Source organism: Martes martes, assembly GCF_963455335.1.
Source record: "Martes martes genome assembly, chromosome: 1".
Taxonomy (NCBI): Eukaryota; Metazoa; Chordata; class Mammalia; order Carnivora; family Mustelidae; genus Martes; species Martes martes.
Window position 1 is genome coordinate 153,860,402 of NC_137888.1, and position 14,748 is coordinate 153,875,149.

The window sequence follows — 14,748 nt, forward strand, 5'->3', positions numbered from 1 at the left end:
GCAGCAGGCTGGAACTCAGATGACTTGGGGGCTCCCATGTCAGTTTTTAAACAGAATGAAACCTGACTTCCTGGGCAATAAGTACACACTCTTTCCACATTGTTCCATTTACCTAATGTTGAATAACAAACTCCTGCAAATTTAGTGACTTAAACAACAAGCATTTTATTATGCTCGTGAATGCTACAGGTCAGGAGTTTGAGCAAAACACAATAGGGATGGCTTGTCTCTGCTCCACAGTGTCCGGAGTGTCAGATGGGCAGACTCAAATGGCTGAGGATCAACACATTTGGAGGCTTCTTCACTTACATATCTGGTGCCCGGACCAGAATGGCTCAAACCCTGGACCAGAATGGCTCAAAGAACATGGAAGCACCTACATGTGGCCTCTCCATAGGACTTGAGCTTTTCTCAGCATGGCGACTGGGCTGCACAGGGGAGTGTCATAAGAGCAAGCATTCCAAGAGAACCGAGCAAAATCTGCCTAAACTTGGGGCTCACATGCTGTCATTTCCACCACACTTTTGGCCAAAATAATCACAAGACTGTCTAGATTCAAGAGGTAAGGACGTGGACTCCACCTCTTGATGGGAAGAGTATCAACAAATGTGTGGCCATTTTTCAAAACCCACCACGTGGATGTACCAAGTTTCTGTTCTGTGACAGCCACGGCAAGGGGAGCCGGAGAGAGGAAGAACAGACACATCACCACACTGAGAGCCAGAATGGCTAGGTACCTCCCTTCTCCATCTCACCAGTAACTCACCATCTCAGTGAGAAATTCCGTTTCTCCCTCAACAAGATTGAAATAGTCATGTTAGTCACGTTAGGTCAAGCCATATAAAATCACCAATATGCAACCATTTCTGACCCAAAAGATATTTCATTTGGTCCAGCCTAACACTTGACCAAAAATGCTACACCGAAATGTAAGGCTAACACGTGATAAAATATGAAATGTTCCTGGAGGGGAAATACTTAATGCTCCTTAGTTTTTTCAGCTTTCTTTATGGGATTTTTTTTAATATTTCTACTAAATTTAAAAAGAAATTGATATTCCTTACTGGCTTATTTTTTAATTAAATAATTAATGTCTAGTCTACCACTGGAGTATATGTCCTACGAATATGGTTCTACTCTAGTACATCCTGGAAAACATCTTTTCTAAAGCCTTTTTAGGGTTTCATCTGTGGTACTCTAGTGATGCTTGCTTTTTAATTAGCAAAATCCTGGATCCTTACTAATTTTACATCATATTTGAATAACATGTCAAATGTTAGTCTATGCTAATATGTAGGTGTCCCCAGTATTCAACAGGTGACTTTCTCTGGTTACACCATGAAATAATGGTGCCCATGAAACACCATCTGTATCTAAAAATCGACCACAATTTCTACTGTTATAGATATACAACAACTGAAGAAAATTGGTATCAGACCATAATAACATAATATAAATAGATGTAGGCAAGAAAATATTTTCTGGGCAAAACTAAAAAATCAAGAGAGGTAAAACAATGGGCAAATTACTAAAAGGTAATTCTGCTGCAAAATATAACTGCAAAATAATAACACACTGTCTCTCAAATGGCCCTAAAAATTGAATCTAATGACAAATTGCAAGACTGGGAATTTCTAAATGTGTCAAATTTGAGCAATGGACTATTGAAGTATACAGCCACTCAAAGACAGTTTTTCAAAAGGTACAAGCCAGTATCAACATTTGGTGTGTTCATTCTCCTCTATAGCACTAGATCAGCCAAGATCAGCCATTTTACTTCACTGGTAGGGTAGTTAGTATCCATGCCCAAAATAATAAAAGCATAAATAAAGCCAATTAAAACAATGCATATGCCAGGGTCAGCTGTGAGGAAAAAGAAAAAAATCCTGTCCTGAACTAAACTAATTAGTAGGGTGACCAACTCATCCCACTTTGCCCAGGACAATTTTCATTTTAAAACTGAAAGTCCCATGTCCCATGAACTCTCTCAATCCCAAGAAACTTGGGCCAGTTCATCAGTCTACTTACTAGTCAACCCTGAGTGAATCATTTCTCCTTTATAAAATTCCATTTCTCCGACTGCAAAATGATTTAAAAAAAAACCAAAAACCTGATTTGTGTACTTGCTAGGAGAACAAAAGAAACAATGTTTCAAAGCACACTTTTTCATGTCTACAAGCCTTTTGTGACTTGACCCAAGGATATCCACACAGCAGCCCAGCCCTCTAATAATCTTAGGGTCTTGGTCAGTTGCCTTTGTGATAAAAATTCCATAAATAATTCCATAAGTGAGAGATGTTGCTGTCCTCTTTTTCCAAAAGGCCTCTGTGAGCTGCCTAAAGTCAGAGGAACCCAGAAGACCCATAATCCCAGGAAAGGTGAACCGGAAACGGTGACTTGGAGGAGCCCCATATTTAAAAAATGTTTCCAAGGAGGACTCGTTTTGCATTTCTCTTTCCAAACAAGGGTCTCATTAGCCACCCTTCATATTTAGAACTGAATCCCTCTTTCCTCCCACCCCAAACAAAAAAGCAATAGCTCAGGGGCAGAAGGAAAAAGTATGAAAGCTCTGTTTTCAGCAAATTTTGAAAATATTTTCCTTCCAAGAGCTATCAGACACATTTCCTTTTCCTAATGCAAATTACTAATCGGAGAAAAAAGAAAATGCTTTCAGACTATTACACTAATAAAGAAGACATCAAGCCTCTACAATCAGAAAGCTGAACAGGAATAATAATGAAATTTTTCAGCCTATCGTCTAATTAAAAGTTGCCAAAATTAGCATATGTGCCCCTCTCTGGGCTCAGTAGTAGCTGAGCCCCTCCCTCACTGTCCCCCACCGCACATCCTCCCCTGCCCTCCCCCCCCACTGTGCCCCTTTCCTTCCTTCGCCCACGCAAACCCCCCATCTTCTCTCCTGCGCCTCTCTCGCACCTGGAGACAGTAATAACAAGCGGCTCCCGATGAACGGAGAAAATGAAAATCACCTTCCTAGAGGAAGGAAAGTGCATTTGACATCCCCCTTGTTCCAGGACTTGAGAGACTCTGATATAATTACCTCAGAGAGGCTGCAGGCAGATGGCAAGCTCGGCAGCCCCATGTCCTCAGTCAGCAGGACACTGCCGAGATGCTCTCCGTGACATTTTGTTCAAGATGTTTCCAGCACACAAAGCCGAGAGCTGGCAACCAGCAAAGGAGCCTGCAGAGCATTCGTTAGTCTGAAATTATGGCCATCTCACACTTCTGCTCCACAGGGCCATGCCTCCATCGCTCTGCCTGGGGCTGCAGGCAGAGATCAGGGAGGTGATCGATAGCCATGTACCTTATGGAGAAGCTGAAGAGTGAGCATATGGTGGGAGGGGGCACAGAGGAGACACCGGTGAAGAGTGTGCAGTGCCTGACTCTGGCCCTGGCGGGATGTCATTCTTCTCTGCTTCCCGTCTGTAGGAGCCATCTGAAGAAGTCAGTGCAAGCTACTAGCTGCTAGACAGGAGCTGGGATTATTATGAAAGGATAATGGAGGACTGGAGACAGTGTGACACCACCAACACTCTACTTCTTGAATTCCCATCTCCTCAACACCCACTTTCCAGGAATTTCTCTGTTGGTGTTTATAGCTGTCAGGGTAACATACCAGCTGCTGTAACAAACAGCCCCAAATCCCAGTGGCCTCAGGTAATAGGAGTCCATTTCTCTCTCCTGTTTATTTCAGAGTCATGGGGAGATCAGCTCCCCTCGGTGCCTCTCCTCCTAGAGGATCCCAGCTCCTCTCAAGCACGTGGCCTCTGAGGGAGAAGCGAAAGCAGGGACAATTGCACAGAAGTATTTGCAGCCAGATCTGGAAGCATCCTTTGAATGTGAGGACACTGGGAATTTGTTGGTCTTGAGGAGAGTAAAGGAGGTCAGGCATGAGAAGCCAGATAGCTATGTGTGAAGTCTTCATGATTAGTGCTTGAAAAAGACAACTAAGACTGCATTAATATGTGCCTACTAATGAGGAATTTCCAATAATTGAGACAAAACTGAGCTTACTTTTGTCAGCACATCTCCTCCTAGATGCAATTAGAGTGTAAATTATGCAGAACAGCGGCGCTGGTGTATCTAAGAGATTGGGCCATTTTTAGCCAAACTCAGGGGAGGAGATCCTCTGAGCCCAGCTCCAAGTCACAGTGTATGATGTTTGCATGTGGGGAAAGTTAAGTTAGATGGAGCCTGGGCTCGGGAATTGCCTTGAAGGGACAGCAATCTCCTGAAGGGAGAGCTCCGCCAGAAGGAAGGGAGGAGGGAGGATGGGAGAGGCATGGTCCATTGGGCCAACCACTGCAGAGGCAGGCATTAGTGAGCCATCTTCATGCACATGTCCATCTGTTTTAGTGACCACCCCCCAAGAGACTTCATTCTCCCCCATAAGCTGCCCCCATGGCTCCTTACCGGCACTGGGGGGAGCTGAGGTAAGTGAAGGAGTCAGAGCCTAGGGTGGCAGTTGGCTGGGGCAGAGGGCAGATTAGATCAGACTTCAGGCATCTCAGAAGATCATGTATGTACTAGAAATTAATACATCTGCTTAAAATCTCTTCTAGATATGAATTATATGTTATATTTAAGTAAAACTATCTCCTTTAATAGCTACGCATTCATGCAACATTCATTAAGCACGAACCAACCATGTGCCACACTCTGTGCCAGGTGCCAGAGTGAATTTTCACCTGGTTTCTTCCAAAAGTTCATAGCCTGGGACCTTATTGCAGGCTGCATTATGTTATATAATTAAACTGAAGAGGGAGTAAAACAGGAAAATATGTGCTGCCTCTAATTGCACTAGGAGAATAAAGTACTATTAATCACTAAGCTGAGAGAGGCAAAGCACATTTTTCAAGGTCACACAGCTAGGAAATGGCAGAGGCAAAATTCACATTGAAAGTAGAACTGAACTTCCCGAAGTCTATTTCATTTTAGACTTGATACCAGATCAGATACACACCCCCCATTGTTAATTTTGCTGCACTTTGTTTTTGGTTTCTAGTTTTTCAGTCCATACTTACTCCAACACACAGGACCATAATTTGAAACATCCACTCCCTTTGCCAGAATGTCATGAAAGCTAACAAGATCATGTCTTTCAGGGCTTTGATCATATAGAAGACAAACTCAAGCAGAAGTTCATATTGTTATAGTGATTATAGTGATTATAATTAATATGAGACAACATAATGATAAGAACATGATGTATTTATAATGCCTAATTAGAGCCATTTTATCATTATTTTCTTCCTATGCCTAATGATCATGATCATCATTATTAATAATGATCATAACCACAGGAAGACAATAACAACAATGATGACAAACGGCTCAGAGCCAGCTCAGTGTTCTCAGAGAAGAGTACTCCTCCAACAGTCTCTAGCTGGTCAGAATGACTTTGTTGGTTATGAAATGACACTTTAATTATAAATGACAAGCAGCATTGCTCTGCACAAGGAATAATAGGCAACTCAACACAATACTGGGACTGTGTCTCCCCCTTCTCCACTACAACTGATATGCAAACATATACTCAGCCGAAACTCCCAGCCCAGGCTCCAAGCCAGCACCAAGGTTCATCCACCAAGAAGCTGTGCAGTAGGAAGGTCCATATCTGAGGTCCCTGCTCTCCCACCCGGTCTGGTTCCTGGGACAACAAAGTGCTATTCTATTTTCATACAGACTTGTGATAAGACCCAGTTTGGTAGTTAATTTTTAACCACTTTTCAGCTCAAGCATGGACTTCACAGGGCTAAGGGATGTCCAGCATATATGTATATATGTATATATACACATATATATGAGATATGTATGTGTTTGTACACACACACACACACACACACACACACACACACATATCATTGGTTCTCTTTCTCTGAAGAATGTTAATATAACTGGAATACCTTAGATGGTAAAAGGAAGATACTTTAGGTTTCAATCCACTATGCATGAGATGTATCCAAATATATTAGAGCCTAGAAAATGCTAGCTACAGCTTGGACTCCACAATGGAAGTTCATAGCACACCTATAAAAAGAAAGATGGTGCTTCTTTTGCAAGCAAATGCTGCATACATTATCCACTTTGAGCAACACTAAGGTCACAGTGCTCTAGCTGAAGACCTCCCTAGCACTTGTCATTTCTGAAATGTGGGCATCCCTTCTATTCCTGCCCTCATCCATAGCTGCCCCACTTGTGCTTCTGGAAGTCCTTCTCTCCCTCTTTGCTGAACAGCCATCCCCGCCCCTACATCTCTCACCAAAGAGGCAAAGCTGGTGTGAACATTAAAAGAGTCACCAGCCTCCAGCACTCCAGTGACACGCTTACTCAAAAACAGGCTACAGAGAAGGACAGTAAGACCATCTGTGACAGAAGGAGGGAAACAGAAGAGGAAGAGAGAGAGAAAATGGAGCCTTGTCCCGCAAGAAGGGGAGCACCACACAAATACCCAAAGAACTTTTATTCCTGTGGTCCGGAACATAGCAAACACAAAACAGTGACCTTACAAATCCTGGAGGTACACAGACATAAATCAATACAGATTCATGGACTCAGAAAAGTGTCACGTGGTACCTGGGTGGCTCAGTCAGTTAAGTGACAGCTTCTGGCTCAGGTCATGATCCCAGGATCCTCAGGTCGAGCCCCACATCAGGCTCTCTGCTCAGCGGTGAGTCTGCTTCTTCCTCTCCAGAGTTCTGTGATCTCTCTCCTTTTAACTCTCTCTCAAGTAAATAAATAAAATCTTTAAAAAAAAGAAAGAAAGAAAAGTGTCCTTGAAATTTATTCATTCATTCATTCATTCATTCAACAAATATGCATTGAAAGTACCAGGCCCTGGGCTAAACTGTGAGTATAAAGCAGTAGACAGACACACAACCCAGTCCCCAAGATAAGCCTAGATAAGACAGGCAATAAACAAGCTATAAATTGTGGTAAGCACTCTAAGGGAAGAGGTTGAAACCCAACCCTGCAGAACAACAAACAGTCGAAGTGTTGACAGTTTAACTAGTCTAGGTCCACCATGCATCATGATAGACATTTGAACCTCACACTCTGAGTCCTGTGTGGTTGTTTCCAAATAGCAAGACTCATAAGTATAATTTTTGGAGCAAATACCAAACAATGCCCAATGTATAAAACCAGCAACAGTATCAGCCATGGTGAGCACCAAGCTGACTCTAACATCTAGGACTTTGTGGTGAGTTCACCAGTGCTCTCCAGCACTAAGACTTGGGGCAGAATTGGTTTGAAGACCTAGGAAGCTGTCACATTTGCCATTCACCCAAGAATATTCTCAGGTGATGGAGAGGACAAAAATGTGCAACATGCAACACTATCATGCAAATTTAACCCCTGCCCCCCAAAGTAACCCCAGAGCCTTGTTGACAACACAAAAGAGATGTGCAAGTAGAGTCCATACTGAGGAATAAGCAGACAGTCATAAACAATCCCAGGATTCAGGAGGTGGGCAAACATGGCTCTATTTTACCATCAATTTGCCCTTCATACCACACACAATTCAACTTCTATGAACACCCAAGATGTCTTCTCTCTAATGTCCCTTCTCCTTCCTGTTTCCATTTCTACCCTCTAGCCCTTTATTCTCAAACCCAGTGTCTACCAAGTGGTCTACCCTTGGTAACCACAGGGAAATACATACTGTCATTTGTAAGAGGAGGCTTAAAACTTGCAGTCTTCAACTGGAGCACCTACGAGCTCTTTCTCATAATGCTGACCCCTCCTTCAATATAGAACTTGGATGTATTCCTATGGGTTTCTGCCTCTTTACCAACAGTGAGGTGAAAAAGAAACCTACCCTGCCATACCTGGTTTTGTGGAGCTACCTAAGATTGTTTTTTAATGAAATTAATCACTAATGGGCCCTTTCACACTTGAGACTGTACACCTTCCTTTTCCCTAAAGGCTGGGGTAGCTAGAACCCACATACTCTTTAGTTTGCTTCCTAAAAAGGCCCTGCCCAGAGCTAAGGCTGTGGCATTCTGAAAAGTGTGGACCAGCCATATACTGTCCTTATTCTCCTGAGTTCAAAGGTTCAAATCCCAGTTACAGTCAGAGAGAAAAATAAACTTAATGGGGACTTGGAAGCCAACATCTACGCCATTCTAAAATCCAAGCTCTAGTCTGAAAGAAACAAACTGTTGAGTTCTTTCAAAGGAAAGAAAGAATATGTGATACAAAGACTACAGGAAGCCATGGTCCATCCAGTTCACCATTCGTTTTCCACCTCTAGGTCTTGATCATCAATAACTCTTCTACTTGGAATCTTCCTATACTCCCCTGATTAAATACCTAGCATCATTTTAGGCTTAGTTAAAAGGTTGTTTTGTACAGGAAGGCTTCCCTTATTTATTCCCCTTATAAACAATAATATTATAATAGTAGCATATATTGAGTGTTTACTATACTGCCAGTACTATGTGTATTTGTTCCCATACAATTCTCAAAACCATATTATCAATATTACTATTATCTTTATCATTGTCCTTATTTATTATTGTTATTGTTGTCATTATTTTTTTTAAGATTTTATTTATGTATTTGACAGAGAGAGAGAGATCACAAGTAGGCAGAGAGGCAGGCAGTGAGAGAGGAAGCCGGCTCCCCGCCGGGCAGAGAGCCTGACATGGGGCTTGATTCCAGGACTCTGAGATCATGACCTGAGCTGAAGGCAGAGGCTTCTGAGCCACCCAGGTGCCCCTATTGTTGTCATTACTATTAAGCTTATTTTTCAGAGGAAGCCTATGAAGATAATTTTTGTAAAGTCTCACAATCAGAATATCAGGAACCCACAACTCTTTGCTATGCATTTTAACACTTGACCATTTATAATAGCTCCTAGAGTAGATGGCTATTGACATTTCTATAGGACTGCATACCTCTGACTTTGATTCTGCCCACAACTCTATTATCATTAATAACATCTCCCCTTCCCGTCCCCACCCTAACGGAAGCCTGTAATACAGTAAAGACCCAACAAATATTTTTACCTGACCTGAACTAGTTGAGTAACAAGAGGCAGGATGCAGATAAAAGATGGGTACAATCCAAACATAAGCTTAATCACTACTTTGAATGCACGGTCTTGGGTGAGTCACACCATTTCACTTGTTCCACTGAAAAGGCAGAGGAGCCTGGTTAGCTAAATATGTAGTAATATCAGGATCTGAAACAAGGCCATCCATACAAGCCATCCATCCCCACAGAGACATCCTCAAACAGATAAGCAGAGCCTGGAATGGCATCTAACTGGCCACAGAGATGAGCATGTGACACCAGTGTTGTCGATCCCATTGTCCCACTCTCCCACTAGAAAGGCTAATGTGCATAGCAGAGCTCCAATTAACTTATTTAAGAATAAATTTGTGTTTGTTTTCTATTGCTATGCAATAAATTACCACAAACGCAGTAGCTTTAAACAACACTCATTTTATTATCTCAGTTTCTGTGGTCAGGAGTCCATGTATGGCTTAGCTGGATTCTTTGATCAAAGCCTCAAGGTTGAAATCAAGATGTTGACCAGGGCTGTGTTTTCATCTGGGAGCTCAACAAGAGAAAAATATGCCTCCAGATTCTCTTGGGCTGTTGACAGAAGTCATTTCCTTGAGGCTTTCATGGTGGTTTCTTCAAAGTCAGAAATGGAGAAGGAGAATCTCTGTTGCTTGGCATCTCTGACTTCAAAGAAGGCCTAAGCTCTCTTTTGAGAGGCCCATCCAGTTAAGTCTGGCACATCTACAAAAACCATCCCTATGGTAAATTCAGTCAAATGATGGACCTTAATTACCTCTTTAAAATCCCTTTACCTTTGCCATATAAAGTAGCACAATCATGGGAGTGATCCTATTAGAAGCAAGACCCAAGTTCTGTCGACATTCAAAAGGAAGAAATCATATAGGGCTAGGGAGATCATAAGAGCTATCTTAGAATTTTGCCTACTACAACTTGCCTCCATTTTCTCCCAGAACAACTTCTGTTGCCTCAAAGTAAAAGAATTCAGGAGCAAGTTTGGGTCAGGCTAATATAATCTTATTTTCCTCAGGAAATTCAATTTCTAAGGTAAGATATCTTCTAAGTGACTGATTCAATCACCCAGATACTAATTCTCTCCTGTGTTAATCACCAAGACACAAAAATGTTTTATTTGAAGTCCTTATTTCTTTCTTTGGCTTTTCTTTTTAGGTGTTCCCATTATTTCTCAATAATGATTTGGGTCATACTCCAGATTTCCTTTCCCTCCCTCCTGTTGTTTCCAACACAATAACAGTAATGACAATGACAGCAGCAGTAATGACAATGTCAGACAGTTCTGACAGAAGGGAATCGTCCCCCTACCCCCCTTTGAAGACTTCCACAATCACACATCTGTCAGGGGCTGATGGGAAAACAAACCAAATTAAGTTTAATGTCAAGTTGTATCACCTCCTACTTGTGAACTCTCTCCTTCTTTGTCTCAGAATCTGTTGAACGTGATGGACAGCAGTGAACCTCTGATTAGCATATTTCCCATTGCCATTTCAGGTAAATGAATCTTCCCTCACCAGGATTTGAGATTCCAGTCAGATTCTCAATTCCATCTGGCGAGTGATTCTCATTATTATGCAAATGTCAGCTTTACCTGAAGGCAAGAGCTTTCTTCTTAATATTTAAATTCCATCTCGTTTTCATTGATCTCTAAACAACAGCTCATCTTTAAACTTTCCTTGGAGAACTTTTTAGGGATGAAATGTCCCCTGAGATTTTCAGTTCCCTCTTTAAAATAGATTGGCATGATTTGGAGAGAGGTGAATAGGACTATTGGAGAGGTGTAGGGAGGACTATTGCCCCATCTCTGTTTCCAGAACAGGGTTTTTGAGTGGCTTTGGCTGAAGTTTGATACAGGGTACCCTTCTGCTAGGGCAAGGCACTCAGGGAAAAATCAACTGGCAGAGATAAGACAAAGTCGACACACCAGGCAAGCCTCTGTTTTAAAGAATTTACAAGAACCAACAAGAGAAACCAATTTTCAAAGCAAACTGTCTATATCAGACAACTAAAAGGAACTAAGGGTCTGGGAGCAAATGGACTAAACACTGAGAATTCAGGCCAGTAGGTAGGCAGGCTGAGGGACTGGGTGGGGAACTATAGGCAGGATGATAGATGCTGGTTTCAGCAGGCTCTGAGACTTGAGTTCAGAGTTCATTGCCACATCAAGGTATCAGTTGCCAGATTGGGGCCTGATGTGGTAATTTAGTGGCCAAGAGATGGCAATCATTCTCTCCACCAATCACTTTCTCCTTTGTCCAAGTCTTCCTTTTCAGAAGGGTTGTACCCTCAGCAAGTATGTCATCAACCTAGCAACCTTCAATTGTACCTATGTGGACACCTGAACAAAGCCAAACCAATCAGATTCTCCAGCCAGAAATGTGGAATTAGAGTTTAGCCACTAGGTGGTCTCCCTCTTTTCCTCCATCCCTCCCTCCATCTATCTATCTATCTATCCACTATCTATTCATCCATTCTTTCCTCCCCATCCCTTCCCATCTTTCCCCATGTTTAAAAGGGAAGATAATACGGGAGCCGACCAATGAGTCCATTTTCTAGGCTGTGCCCCCCTTCCCCTCTAAGAAAAAACCTGCAGAGTGAAGCAAACACATGGAGAAAAAAATGAAGAATGGGAAGGATGACTGATAAACATTGGTCACAACTCTCCACTTTATGACCTATCCTAATATTTGAAATCCAGAAGCAGAAACCAGGATGAGGTAAGCAGACAGCTCTCACCATTGCAGAGGATAACCAGGACACCCAACATCATCACTTCACCTTCTTCCTTTCACTTACCCACTGGCTCAGGGCATCATGTCCCAGGGCCTCGGAGAGGTTCAGTGGTTATTTCCCAAAGTCATTGGTGATAGGTTCCTTCCTTTCTACCTCATTTACAGCTCCTGAGGACATTGAGATATTTTTGGAAAACAGGCCCAAAGACTAAAAGATAAAGCTTCCTTGTCATTTTCTCATTTATTTCCAATACAAAAGTCAGTATTTTAAACTTTCCTTCAGAAGAAAAAAAGTATTTTCAAATGCTTGGGCTATTTGGGACATTTTTGTCAAACAAAATGTCAAACCATCATTTTCTCCTACCATATCACTAAAGGGTATGAATACAGGAAGACGGAGGGAGAGGAGAATTAGGAAGACAAGGGGTAGAGAGGAAAAGAAGAGGGTTCTTACTTTCCATGGGCACTGTTCTTAGTACTTCATGGACATTATCATTTTAATCCTCTCAACAGCCTCATGAGATAAGTACTGAAACCAGAGGGATTAGTGTGTAATGGATAAGCATAGGTTCTGGAATAAGGTGGCCTAGGTTTAAAGCTCAGCTCTATTTAATAACCTTCAGTTTGCTTCAGTTTCCTCATCTATAAAATGGGAATGATGACAACAGGTGAGACTTACATGAGTTAATACATGCAACAATGACAGAACAGTGCCTCTCACAGAACGGGTGCCTATAACACTTTGACTATCACTACTACTACCATTTTACAAACGAAGTAAACTAAGTCACAGAAAAGTTAAATTACTTGCCCAGGATCACATAGCTAGTAAGTTACAGAGTCAGAAGTCCACTATGTTACCATTTTGTTCCATAACTTCCATGTAGTTTTTGCTCTCCCAGTGCTCTATTCTCTATTTTAGGAAAGTGAGAGGCCATTAAGCCGCTCGAAAAAAGAAAGGAAAAAGAGAGTGGAAGAGAATACAACCACCTAGACTCCTGCCTCATTTTCCCTACAAGTCACCATAACATCAGAGAGTTAGAGAAACAGAAACCCAAATTCCATTTTCAACAAAGTAGAATAGATTTTTGAAACTCTGAACCATGCTAAAAGAGAAGGAGCTGTCAAATCTAGTGAAGAACTTCACAGGGACATAAACAGGTACAGACCTTGGACAAAACTGACAGAGCACAGTTGTCCAAAAAAGATGGTGCCTCCAGAGAGAAAAACAGTTTCTCATTTAGAGCAACATAGGAGGATCAATGAGCTGTCAGAGGAAGTTTTCTAGGACCCATTGAGCACCAAGTGTTACACAAGAAATGAGTTCAATGAGGAAACACAGAGACTCTGCAGGAAGAAGACTGTGACCAATACAGATAGAAGATAAGCTCTCAATTGAGAACAACCATGCATTAGTTATTTTGTCTGGGGATAACTAAAAGCTAGAATAACTTATCCATTCTCAAGTGCATATAACCCTATATCATAAGGTCCTTCCTCACCCAAACCTAATAGAAAAAATAGATCCATAATTTGTCTTATCAAAGATGACCTAATAAAAAAGAGTAAACGTTGATTTATATTAAAAGACCATGTAAAAATAAAAAGAAGACATAAATTTTAAAAAATAGGAAGTGAAACATTGACCAGAAAAAAAATACAAAAATTATTAACAAAGAATAAAGAACAGAGGAAAAAAATGACTAATATGACTAAGCATTTAAATATTAGGGGGGAGGGACGCCTGGGTGGCTCAGTTGCTTAAGCAGCTGCCTTTGGCTCAGGTCATGATCCCAGCATCCTGGGATCGAGTCCCACATCGGGCTCCTTGCTCCCCAGGGAGCCTGCTTCTCCCTCTGCCACTCTGTCTGCCTGTGCTCGTGCTCTCTCTCTCTCTCTGACAAATAAATAAATAAAATCTTAAAAAAAAAATATTAGGGGGGGAAAAGGCAACCTTAAAGTAGAAGAAAACAAGGTGGGAAATCTTCTTGACATTGAATTTGTAAGGATTTCTTGACTAAGACACCAAATAGCACAGGCAACAAAGGAAAAGTAGACAAGCTGGACTACATCAAAATTTAAAACTTCTGTGCATCAAAGAAAACAACTCAAAAGACAACCCATGGAATGAGAGAAAACATTTGCAAATCATATATCTGACAATGTGTTGGTATCCAGAATATATATAAGAACTCCTACAGTCTTTTGGTGGAACCTGCCATCTTACAGTAATTTGCTGAAATGACCAACACGAAGGGAAAGAGGAGATGTACCCACTCTACATTCCCTAGGCCTTTTAGAAAACATGGAGTTGTTGCTTTGGCCACATACATGTGTATCTACAATAAAAGTGATACTGCAAACATCACGGGAATAGGCACCATTCAAAAAGGAATGTCCCACAAATGTCATCATAGCAAAACTGGAAGAGTCTACAGTGTCACTCAGCATGCTGTTGGCATTGTTGTAAACAGAAAAGTTAAGGGCAAGATTCTTGCCAAGAGAATTAATGTATGTGTTAAGCATATTAAGCACTCTAAGAGCCAAGATAGCTTCCTGAGGAGTGTGAGGGAAAATGATCCAAAAAAGAAGGAAGCCAAAGTGGGAAAGGTACTTGGGTTCAACTGAAGTGCCAGTCTGCCCCACCCAGAGATGAACATTTGGTAAGAACCAATGGAAAAGAGCCTGAGCTCTTGGAGCCCATCTCCTATGAATTCATGGCATAGTAGGTATTAAATAAATGAATAAGTAAATATCTTCAGGACTACTTAAAAAGAGAGTGAGAACTCTCCTATAATTCAACAACAAACAACAACAAAAAAACCTAATTAACAAATGAGCAAAAGACTTGAATAGACCTTTCTCCAAAGAAGATGGGCAATAAACACATGAAAGATCAATATCACTAATCATAAGGGGAAAGTAACTCAAAAGACATTTTTTCCCTAAGATT

At 41.5% G+C, this 14,748-nt stretch overlaps 1 pseudogene across 1 annotated transcript; it reads left to right on the forward strand.

The window, feature by feature from the left end:
• The first annotated feature begins 14,036 nt into the window (after positions 1-14,036).
• On the forward strand, positions 14,037-14,521 carry LOC308357207 (large ribosomal subunit protein eL21-like; annotated as a pseudogene). The gene has a single exon. The product of its transcript is annotated as a large ribosomal subunit protein eL21-like (transcript).
• The last annotated feature ends 227 nt before the right edge of the window (positions 14,522-14,748 follow it).